The sequence below is a fragment of the Manis javanica genome, chromosome 6, assembly GCF_040802235.1.
Source record: "Manis javanica isolate MJ-LG chromosome 6, MJ_LKY, whole genome shotgun sequence".
Taxonomy (NCBI): Eukaryota; Metazoa; Chordata; class Mammalia; order Pholidota; family Manidae; genus Manis; species Manis javanica.
The window spans coordinates 97,896,757-97,909,174 of NC_133161.1; the positions used below are offsets into that span (position 1 = coordinate 97,896,757).

Below are 12,418 nucleotides of genomic sequence, written 5' to 3' on the forward strand. Positions count from 1 at the left end.
GACACCAAGTGAGGACTCTTGAGCCCAGGTGGAAAGGACCTTACGTTGTATTGTTTACCACCCCCACTGCTCTCAAGGTTGATGGTATCGCTCCATGGGTGCACCACACCCACGTTTGGATCCTACCTCGTAACAATCCAAGGAACCGAAAAGAAGAGTGGAAGGTGCAGCAGCATCCTGCCAATCCCCTAAAACTACACTTAAGCTGAAGATGAAAGAGATCCTGATAATAAGCTCCTTAGTATAGATCTTCACGGGAGCCACATCTGTGGGGATCAGAGGCACCAACCCCCATCAACCAAGGAACCTGACCTGGATGCTGATTGATAGCGACAATGGGGAAGTCATCAACTCCACACAACACAGTGCGCCAATCAGAACCTGGTGGCCTGACCTGTATTTCTGCTTTCGGCAGATCAACCCCATTTACCGATCCACCCCTCCAAATTTGGCTCGCTCCCATGGGTTTTATGCTTGCCCAGGAACAGGTAAAGGAAGGCACTGTGGGGGGGGGGGCATGACTTCTTTTGTGCCAGCTGGGACTGTGTAACCTTGAACGATGGGGATTGGAGATGGACAGTTACAAAAATCGATTCTGTGAAATTTACTTGTCAACAAGGGCATCCCTCGTCACCAGCCTATGACCCTTTACAAAACAAGGCTTGTGACAAAACGGACCAGGATTAGGTAAGAGTTCAATTCACCGAGACGGGCAAAAACACTGAGGTATCGTGCTGGATAAACGGACTAACGTGGGGAATAGTGTATTATAAATATAAGGGGCATGCCGGCTCGACCCTCATCATTAAATTAACCGTGTCAACTCCCACCGCCGCCATAGGTCCCAACCTGGTTATAAATCCCCAGAAACCTTCAATTCAGGACAAAGGCCTGAGCAAAAAGGATGAGAAAATGCTGACCAGAACGCTTGCTCCAGAGCCCACGAGAGGACTGGGTCCATCGACCTCTGGGTTATGGGCCCAGCACACTCCCTCTGGGTTAGATAATCCCATGTGGGAAAGGGTTCAGGCAGTAGTAGAGACTCTTAACCACACCACTTCCTTCCTCACCGATCCCTGTTGGCTATGCTACCCAGGTTCAGCCCCCTTCTATGAGGCAATCGGGATAAATGGCTCCTACACTATCAACAACTCCCATCCCACTTACTGGGACGGGAGACCATGGAGCCTTACAATCGCTCAAGTCTCAGTCATTGGTATGTGTGTAAGCACAGTCCCGATGACCCAGAGCCAGTTATGCTCCTCCTATAATAACACTACGTGGGAGCAGGGAAAGTAGATTATACCCTCCTCAGGCTGGTGGCTCTGCTCAAAGACAGGCCTCACTCCAGCCCTATCCACCTCTGTGTTCAATGCTAACAGTGAGTTTTGTGTGCTGGTGGCCATTCTACCTCGCCTAATGTATCGTTCTCATGAATCTCTCCTTTCTTATTGAGGAGAAAGGCCGAGCCCCCACCGGAGCAAGAGGGAAGTTGTTACCGCCCTGACCATTGGGACCCTCTTCTCCCTAGGGATAGCAGGGGCAGGCACTGGGGTCGCAGCCCTTGTGACACGGGAAAAAGGGCTCACAGCCCTGAGGCTGGCAGTTGACAGGGACCTAGAACAACTCCGACAGTCAATATCAGACCTGGAGCAATCCCTCACCTCCTTGTCAGAGATGGTCCTACAGAACCGAAGAGGCCTGGACCTCTTGTTCTTAAAAGAAGGTGGGCTATGCGCAGCCCTAAAAGAAGAATGCTGTTTCTATGTAGATAAGACAGGTGCAGTCAGAGATTCCTTAGCCAAACAAAAAAAAGATCTTGACAGGCGGCGTAAAGAATATGAAAGCAGCAGCAGCGAAGGCTAGTTTGAGTCTTAGTTCAAGCACAAGCCATGGTTTGCTACCCTCCTCTCGGCCGTTGCAGGGCCACTGGTCATCCTGCTGTTTTTGCTTACCATCGGCCCGTGTATAATAAACAGGCTGCTTAAGTTTGTGCAAGAGAAGTTTGACACCGTCCAACTCCTGGTCCTTTGCCAAAAATATCAGGCCCTAGACACTGCTGCAGAAGATTCCTTAGTCTGATCAAGAAAAGGGGGGAAATGTAACGAAGTGGAGAGAGCAGCAAGAGTCAGGAAAAAGAACTAATGACACTTAACCTGACTGCCTAGAGCGAGAGCCACCCAGTGTTTTCTTGTGTAAATTACCGGAGGCTTCTGAGAAATGGGCCTACCCTAAGTTAGATAACTAGAAGTGGGCAACAGCCTGGGAACACCTGGGGATGTAACCCGTGATAAGTCACATAGACATGCTTGGGTAAGCAAGAGATAACAATTGAAGCGGGCAGGCAACTGGCGCGTTCCCTAAAAAGGTTACAATGTTTCCCATTGGTTACAATATAGAGTGTGTTTTAAACCTATTAGTTGTAGAACTGCGCGGGCTTTGGTGTAACGGCTGTGAAGATCCTATATAATCAGTACCCAAAGTTGCTTCGGGGTCGGCAGCTCAGACTCAGCCTGCGTGTCAGGGGAGGTGCTGTCGACCCCAGCTTGCTGGCTGAATAAAGACTTTGCTTAGATTTTCATCTCCATGTCTGTGTGTCTTGTTCTCTGAGAAACCCCGGAGTCCTAGACCCTAACACCTGTAGATTTGGGTGAATTCCTCTCTTTTGAGGTTCCTGCACCTGCCAGGAAGTGACCTTCCTTACTCACCTGATAAGGCTGCTGGGAACGCTGTAAGCAAGGTACCAGGCCAGTTCTTCTAAGGGGCTTTGTTGGCCTTATAAAGTCAACCTTAGTTCCTTAAAGCTGTCTGTTCATATCTGAGTTTACACACGTGTCTCTCTGGTATGATGTTCCAGTCAAAGCCTTGGTAATATAACCAGTGTTTTTAATTGGTCCTCTTACAAGGAAAGCAGATTCTTATTGAACTTGTGCAAATAAACGTACTGCCATGAAATATAAAAATAGTCAGTGAGAGTTTTTAAATTCTGGAGGGATCAGGTAGAGAGAAAGATAAAGTTTCAATTCTGCTTATAAAGGCAGTTATTTACTGAACTGTTGTCAGCTTAAGAGAAAAAGCTTAAAACACTTTATCAACAACATTTGAAACAAAAAGCCACCAAATCATCTTCTTTAGTTTACTTAATCCTATGTAACTAATACCTGTTCTGCTGAAATCTAGTTTTTACTAGTTTAGGAGTAATAAAACAGTGAGTATAGATGACAAAAGACTTACAAATGACAATGGTTAAAGATCTGATGAGAGCTTACTGTAAGACAGTTGTCATAAGGAAATTTTGTTCTTTCTGTAACACAAAACATTCAGTAACAAAGTTTAGCATCATTCCCTGTAACAGTGCCTTCTAGGTAATTAAGCAGGTAAATAGGCCAAATTAGCCAAATATTTTCTCCAATGAGAAAAAATTCCTCTGACATGTTCCAGGGGCCCTCTCGAAAATATTAGAGTTAACTAGAGGTAAAAGCACCTTTTTGCATTTGATTTTGGGAAGCTGTTAAAAGTTTTAAGGCACTTGCTTAAGTAGTTACTCACATTAGACAAAGCTGCACTTCACTTTAAGCATTTTTCTTTGAAAGGTTTAACAGATACCATCAACTTAAATGACTTTAGGTAAACTTAGGCAGCTGATAACCATAAGGACATATCTATTCAGTTCAACTTAAATTAGCATTAATGCTTAATATTTTCTATTAGAATTTTCTGGAAATTTTAGAATGCCCAATTTTTACGAGTGCTTGTCCTTAAATCAATTTTTATTAATACCATCTGGAGGCAGAAAAATATTTTTCATTTACACACTTAGACACAAACATACAGATTGAGATGCAATGATACAGTGAGAGGACAGACAGAGCCCCTGGCATGAGCCAGGAGGGGACAAGAGAGCCTGTCGTGGTGCATTGTCTAGGACTTTTATAGGCAGTTGAGGATATTTGGGAATGTGAAAAAAGCTTAGGGGTGTGGACTTTAAGGCAAGTAGTAGGTATTTAGGATTGCAGGGGAGACAGAGAGAGAGCTTGGTTCGGAGGTAGGAGAAAGCCTGGATATATGGGATCTCTTTCCATTTGCCCGTATGCTCACAGAAGTTGTATGTCACGGAGAATTTTAGAATCTAAAGAGCCATTGGGGGCCATTTAGACTGATTGTCCAAGGGATATTGTGGCCAGATCTCATTACAGTAGTGAACAGGTTTGAGGTCTGGAGTGAGGTGGAGTGGCTTTAGATTATTGACTAAGCACCCTAGCGGTGAATCTGCGGGAATGGAGGGACCAGATCCCATGGTGAGAATGAGACCATTTAGAAGTCGCTGAAGGGTCCCTGAGTGATTGAGAAGGTCACGGAGAAGACCAGGCACAGTTAAGGGGTTGTCACTGTAAGAATACAGTAATTTATCCTCCATTTGCCCCATGGTCCCAAGCACATAAGCTGGTGAGAATTACACCTAGGACTTGCCTGGGCTTACCCTGCCTTATCTCTAAACATCCCGACCCTCCCCCAAAGCAGCAGGCCGAGCGGATCCACAATAAAAGGCACCACATTGCTGCCCCCTCTCTCTCTGTCTCTCTCTTTATCTCTGTCTCTGTCCCCCTGCTCTCTCTGTCCTGCTGCTCTCTCTGCTGCTCCCCCCACCTCTTTCTCTCTCCCCAACCCCCTCTGTGGGCAGCCACTCTCTCCTTCAGATAACAAAGTCTCTTGTGTGGGCCCGTGTCTCCTGAGTCATTCTGGGTAAGGATGGTCACGGCGAGATACCCTTTCATTGGTGCCATGACTCGGATGAGGCTCTCCCATTGACTTTGCTCTTCCTCCAGGAACCTGAGCTGCTTTGGGAACCCTCACTGCCTGATCCTCCTCCACAGGCTCACCGTCCACTTCCCCGGTCACTCTCTTGCATGGGCCTGTGTCTCCTCAGTCATTCTGGGTAAGGAGGGTCACGGCAAGATACCCTTTCAGTCACCACCTCTAACTGTGGGGTCAAGGCAAAAACGCCAGGGAGGCTTGGTACCTGGTACCAAGAGTTTTTGAGTCGAGTAGATACGTAGACACAGGGAGACTGGGCCTCAGTGGATGAGGATTCTCACCATGGGGAGGGAGAGAAGGGTTGACTATGGGGATCAACCATGACTCTGAAAGTCGTGGTTGGGGGTGCCCCTGTCCCAGAGGAGCCCTTGGGGTTGCTGGACACTCAACGGTCACTTTCCAGGTTCCAAAGGGACATTTAAGTCGACCATGAAGGGGAGACTCACCAAATCGAAGGCCGGTGTTGGGCGAGAAGACGAGTGACCAGGGAAATGGACGGTGAGCCTGTGGAGGAGGATCAGGCAGTGAGGGTTCCCAAAGCAGCTCAGGTTCCTGGAGGAAGAGCAAAGTCAATGGGAGAGCCTTATCCAATTCATGGCACCAATGAAAGGGTATCTCACCGTGACCCTCCTTACCCAGAATGACTCAGGAGACATGGGCTCACGCAAGAGACTTTATTATCTAAAAGAGAGAGTGGCTGCCCCCAGAGGGGGGTGGGGAAAGAGAGAGAGAGAGAGAGAGGGAGCAGCAGAGAGAGCAGTGGGACACACAGAGAGAGAGAGAGAGACAGAGAGAGACAGAGAGAGAGCAGGGAGAGCAGGGGGACAGAGAGACAGAGACAAAGAGGGCAACAGAGAGAGAGAGAGGGCAGTGAGACAGACACACAGAGAGAGAGCAGCAGAGTGAGAGAGACAGAGAGAGAGAGAGACAGAGAGAGGGACAGAGAGACAGACAGGGGGGTCACAGAGAGAGCAGCGAGATAGAGCAGAGAGCAGAGAGAGAGAGGGAGAGAGAGTAGGGAGAGCAGGGGGACAGAGCCAGAGACAAAGAGAGAGACAGAGAGACAGACAGACAGACACACACACACACACACACAGAGCAGCAGAGAGACAGTGAGAGGGCAGCAGCGTGGTGCCTTTTATTGTGGATCCTCTCGGCCTGTTGCCTTGGGGGAGGGTCGGGATGTTTAGAGATAAGGCGGGGCAAGTCCAGTCAAGCCCCAGGCAGGCCCAGGCATAATTCTCACCGGCTTATGTGCTTGGGACCATGGGGCAAATGGAGGATAAATTACTATTTTCATACAAAAGTACTCTACAAAACTGTGGCCCAACCTTATTTATGAATGTAAATGCAAAAATCGATAAATATTTTTAGAAAACTAAATAAAGAAGCACAATAAAATATATTCTAAGTAAAAGAACTTTATTTCAGAAATAGTTCAATATAGTAAGATAATATGTTAGCATAATATAACATGTCACCATGCAGTACAATATAATACTTTCTAATTCATCACAAAGAACAAATTAATGTTATCATCAACAGAGATGCTGAAAAGGCAGTTAACACATTCATTCCTTCTTCATTAAAAAGGCAACAGAAACCTTTTTAATGAAGTTAGAATAAAAAGATTCTCCTTTCATATGATGAAATACCTAGGGTCGTGGGAAAACAGTTTGAGCATTTTCAAGAAAGTCCTAAAGTGACAGTGATGAAAAGAAATTAGAAAATATTGAAGTGTAAAAGCTGGAAAGAAGCCAAAGCTTATTCACTTGCAAATGATACAATTGTGTGCATGGAAACTGTGAATCAACTGGAAATTATAAAACATCATTATAATGCACAATATGGAAAGGAAGCTGAATGTAAATATGCAAAAATCCTCTCTTGTGCATAAAAAAGAACAAGTGAGAAAACAAACCAAAGAATATATTTCATTTGTAATAGCAAAAACCACATTTACATAGCTAGAAAAATCATTAAAAATAAATTTGCAGTATCTGTATGAAGAAACTTAGAAAACAATAGTTTTCATATTCCAAAGATGTCACCTCTCCACATTAACTTACGAACTTAACATGATCACAGTGAAATACCTCTGTGCCTTTTTTTTTTTTTAATTTGATGAGTTGGTTCTAAACCTCATGTTTAGAAGTAAGAATATTCAGAAATAGTTTGAAAAATGGAGGAGAAAGGGGGTACGGCTCTGGGTGGATTCAGAACCTACTATAAAGCTGCTCTAATTAAAACAGTGTCAGAGCTGCAAGCATAAAGGGCATAAGTAATAGCATGGAGTAAAGTCCAAAAATAAACAATATAAACAGAAACATATGGTCTGTAATATGCAAGAGGGGAAATGATTGACTTTCCATAAACGACTCTAAGACACTGTTGGAAAGAGAAGTTGACAGTGAATTTCTCATAACAAAATAAATTTCAGATGGATAAATTGTTTAAATATAAAAATAATGGCCTAAAAGTACTAGATGTAAACATGGAGAAACACAATTTTTTACATTCTTAGTGAATAGATGGCATGTATTAGCCTATAAGCCATCTGACAAACTTTTCATAAATTTGACTACATAAAAATAAAAATTTTATTCCTTGTAAAATAAAAACAAGAAATTCAATGGCACATACCAACATAGGAAATGCATTTACACTCCTTATCACAGAGTGAGTTTCCTTGATATTGAAATACCTCCAGAACGAGACAAGCAAAACCTTCTAGATAAATGTACAATGGCCCAAGCAGGTTACAGAAAAGACATGTAAATGTTCAAACTCTTGACAATTAGTTCAATTTCAGACATAGCAGGATAAGTTTATACATTTTTTGAAAGTTATAAGATTGGGAAAAATAGAACAATTAGAAAAACCTCCTAAATTAGATCCTGTCCTAAATTGATAAAACATCTATGTATAGTAATGGCCAATACTCATCAAAGCAAACTTGCATGCTTTTACCAAGCAGTTCTGATTCTGAGGGCTTTTACTCCAAGAAATCTTCCCCCGTCTGAAATGACAAAGGTACAAGTGTGCTGGTAAGTGCTGTTTTCACGTGGCTCACTGTTCCTTTGTATAAAAAAGGCTTCTTAATCTTGGATCCCACATTACCCCTGGCGCCTCCCATCTTCCCAGACCAGAGCCCTGAGGTTGCCCATGTGTTCCCTGCAGGACAGAGCACTAGCTGATGGGCCAGAAGGGGTCCCTTCTGTGGGTCCCTGAGAAGCACCAGGGTCCCCAGCCACTCCCGTCTGGTTTCCAGGTCGCGCAGAGGAGGACACAGGGTTGGCGGGGTTCTCAACATCAAGCAGGTCTAAGTGTCAACCTTGTGGGAAGAATCTGACCTCAGCTGAGCATGGAAACTTTGCCTTTGCCTTGATTTTTCTTAAATCCAATTCTTTCCCATGGTAACTGGTGAGTGCAAAGCTGTTGTACTGGTGGTAAGAGGAGTTTGTTAATAAGGACAGCTGACAGGTTCTGAAAGCCCACCACGGGGGGTCATGGGAGGGCATGAGGACATTCAGTCTGCAACATGTGAGGAAACATGACTGGGCTGGGTGTGGGGGGCCATCTGAGAAGAGCGTTGGGGGGCCATCTGAGCTGAAGTGTGGGGTGCCATCTGAGAAGAGTGTGGGGGGCCATCTGAGCTGAGTGTGGGGGCCATCTGAGCTGGGTGTGGGGGGGCTATCTGACCTGGGGTATGGGGGTGCTATCCACAGAAGAAACCCTGCCAGCTCAGGAGCACAGAGGTTCTGGGGGGAATGAACTGTTCCCCTGGCTTGGGGGCCCTGCCCAGGCCTGGAAGCAATGTGGTGCATTAGCCCAGCCTAGATCCTGGCTGCTGGGGTGCAGTTGGCTGGGGCAGTCTGCCTGTGAGAAATGGGGAAGGCTGGCTCTGAGGCTCCCATGTGAGGCAGAAGTGTAATGTGTGCCAGGCACCCCAGGGTCTGCATGAGGCAGAGTCCCTTGGGGATCTGAAGAGTAAATGGGTGAGTCCACACAGGCAGCGGTGGTCCTGGGGCCAGGAGCTGTCCAGGCCACCAGCTACACGGCCTCAAGGAAAGAGGCCGACCAGGCAGGTGTCTCCTGGTGGGTCTGCCTCCTTGTGGTCAGGTGTCCTCATTTTCCCTGAGGGAGTGGCTGGTGCTGCTTTTCTCTGTCACCCACAGAGTGGACACTGTCCTTCTGCAAGCCTCTGGCCCATTCCTCTGTGGAGGACCCCTCACCTCGGCTCCCCAGCTTGTCTGACTTTGTGTCCTGTGCAGAAGCTCACCTTCCAGTCTCAGCTTTCTCCTTGTCATCCAGACCAGGAGGGTTAGAGCATCGTGGCCCCTTGGAGGGGACTTGGTCTGGGGATGGGGGAAGAGGGCTTGGTGGCCCATCCATTGCAGAGCGTCCCTCCAGAGAGTTGGGTGCCAGCTCATGCCATGTCTCCATGGTGCGCGCTCCCCCACCTGCACAGTAGGTAGCACGCATAGCACGAAGGCTGCCCTTTAGTAGTTGACACAGTAGCATTTCAATATGTGAAAATCCAGGCGCATCTCACTACTTTCCTGTTGTCCTGGAGCATCCGAATGTCTCTGTCCTGTGCCTCTGGGGTTCTGGGGCCTGGTCTCCCCGGGTGTTCTTTCTCCTGCTGACTTGAAATGCGGCATCTGGGCTGCTTCAGGAGGGAGGACAGAGGAGCCCTCTTAAGTGACCTGTTCTTGGCAGTCTTGCTGGAGCTCCCACACAACCTAAGCCTCTATGGGCTTCATGTTTCTGCTTCTTGGTAGGCGGGTTGATTTTACAATTTATTTTACATTTTGCGATTGTTTTCCCTAGAAACACATCTCTTTAAATGAAAGGGAAAGTGTCCATGAAGCAGGTGTGAACTGGAGTCAGGCATCATGATATGAAGACGAAAGTTGCCTCATTTTACAGCTGCGCACAGCTGCCATGGGCCCCAGCATGACAGCAGCAAATTATAACTATGGAATCCGAGCTGGGGGTCTGAGTGCCACCTGGCAAGTCTCTAGTTTCTGGCAGTTGGGAATTGCCTTTCTTGGGCAGACATTCATCTCTATATGTGTACTGCTGTCACCAGACTGGCCTTCCCTGAGGCCCTGAGGCTGCCCGGAGTCTTCCCAAAGGCTGCACAAAGGAAGGGAGAGGCTAACTATGAGTGCAGTGCCTCCCGGACTGAGGCTTGCCCGCCCTCTAATATTTGATGTGGGATGCTCTCCACTTTGCTTGGCCTGGGGGACACTGGCAGGTCCCTGCTTCCACTGCCCTTGTAGAACTTTCTCTGAATACCAGCCTCTCCCTCTCCCGACCCCTGGGAAAGTCTCCCCATGTGGCTGAAGCTTTCTTTGCCGGATGGCCTGGGACCTGCTCCTGTGGATCTGCATGGCTCTGGACCTTGGTGCAGCCCGTGTCCCTGCCAGCCCCTCCCTGCCAGCTGCCCCGACCCTGACTCCCTCCACCCACGCTGTGTGGCTGCACTGACCTCTTGCACCCATTAAGCTGAGACATCTGTGAACCGTCGACTTTCAGTTCTGAGGCCAGAAGTCCAAAATCACAGTATCTGCAGGGCCGCGTTCCCCTGGAGATTCTTGGGCAGGGTCCTTGCCTGCTTCCAGCTTCCTGTGACCATGGCCAATCCTTGGTGCTCTGGGGCTTGTACATACTTCCACCTCTGTATTCACATTGCCTCCTCCTCTGGGTGTCTCTCCATGTCTCCAACCTCCCCCTTTCTTCTCTTATCAGGACACCTGTCATTGAGTGAAGGTCCTCCAGGTAATCCAGGAGAGCTCATCTTGAGATTCTCACACCTGCAAAGAACCTTTTCCAAAATAAGGTCCCATTCACAGGTTCCAAGGGTCAGCACGGGAATACCTTTTGGGGGTCACCTTTCAGTGCACTGAAATTGGGGTTCAGGTGGCCTGTTTTCCCCCATGGACTAGGGAGGTATACAGGGCTTCTGACAGTGGCCAGCTCTCATTCTGCAGCGAGACCTGGTTTCTCTCTTCCAGGTCACCTTAGGGAAGAGCTACCCCAGCCCCAGGTACATGCTCTGACCTCTGGTTGGCCTCTGAGCTCATTCATCACCTGGTGGTTTAATTCACAGTGAGCTGGGTGGGAAACTGTGCCAAGAGACCCTAGAATTCATATTTGTTAGCACTTAACTGATATCTCACCACTATGTTACAATATACAGAAAGATGTACGTTTTATTCCTGGGATTGACCAAATGTTCATGTTTACTTCCTAACTTTATGCATTGGTATCTTCTCTGTTATTCCCTCTCATAGCTTAGCGATTCTGTTGTTTTGTATTTTTTTTTGTGCTTTTTCTATAAGCCTGCTCTTAGATCTAGTGATTCCTCTATTTTTAAATTTCTAATTTGTTAATATGTTTTAGTTTAAAATTCTTCTGTCTTCTTTTTTGTGTGTGCATATTTTAAAGATTTCTGAGTTAAAATTTTTGTTCTTTTGTGAGGAATCATTTTTGTTAATCAGAAAAGCATTTAGGTGATTAATTTTTCTTTGAATATAATTTTGGTTATGAAGTATACATTTTCTATGTCGAATTGTCTACCTCAAAATTATATTACAATTAGTTAAAGTATGGGCCATTCATCTTCTATTTCAACATTTTTCATATGTGCAATAATTTATATAACTATGTTAAAATATTTAGAATTGTGCTGATATTTTGCTCTGCTACTTTCATTGCTCACTATTATTTGTTTTTTAAAATATCTTTCTAGATTTGAAACTTTTATGTTATTTCATTTCCCCACCAGGAACATTCAGTCATTTTTTCCGGAGTAGAATGCTGGAGTGACTGCACAGGTGTTCCCTTTTAGGAGCTCCTCACACATCTTATTAATGAATCAAAGATTCTTTCCATCATGACCCAGAGAGTGGGAATTAGATTGAATGGGTAGAGATTAAAGAAAACGAGAGTCTGCAAACCAAGGTAAAGCAAACTGAACAGACACAGAACTCTTAGATCCCTTTCAAGGCCCTAGATAAACTCTTAATGTGCACCGTGAGCATGTACCATCCTGAGTCGGCCCCAGCATCCCTGAGTTCACAAGTACAAAATGCTGAAAGCGGCACTTGGCTCCCCTTGATGATCTGCCACGTTATTTTCATCCTCTGTGATGTTGTCCCTTGAAATGGCATCGTGGGGGCTGTGAGGAGTTGGCACCAAACTGTGACCCAGAGGGGCACTGGTGTCTCCTCCACCAGAGGGCAGCTGGGCGAGTCAGAGCATTGTTTCGGGTCTTCCTTCTCCTCCCGTGCATAATGGGGGGATAGATTTAGCAGGTTTAGGTCAGAGCCCACCCTGCTCCTGGACTTGCTATTAACTGTCCTCATTTCATACTTGATCCAGTATCTTAACCAAGGCAGTCTTGCATTTCATCAACTGCTCCCATTTTAAGCAGACCCAAACTTTAAAAAACCCAGAAGAATTTAGCAGTTACTAATGCCCCTTTCAGTTGGGTGAAAGTGATCATAGTGATTCAGTTGCATCCCTTCTGGCAGCAGAACCTCTGCTGGCTGCTTCCCCTGCGGTATGGTCCCTGGTCAGCAAAACTGGGTAC

At 46.4% G+C, this 12,418-nt stretch overlaps 1 long non-coding RNA gene across 1 annotated transcript in view; it reads right to left on the reverse strand.

The window, feature by feature from the left end:
• LOC140850102 (uncharacterized) overlaps positions 1–5,906 on the reverse strand; it is a 42,194-nt gene extending 36,288 nt beyond the window's left edge. Inside the window, exons 1-2 of the long non-coding RNA XR_012132856.1 lie at positions 5,451–5,906; positions 5,262–5,367 (exon numbers count right to left, since the gene is read on the reverse strand). This is a non-coding gene — a long non-coding RNA (uncharacterized lncRNA). The remainder of the gene's footprint in view (positions 1–5,261; positions 5,368–5,450) is intronic.
• Between the last annotated feature and the right edge of the window lie 6,512 nt (positions 5,907–12,418).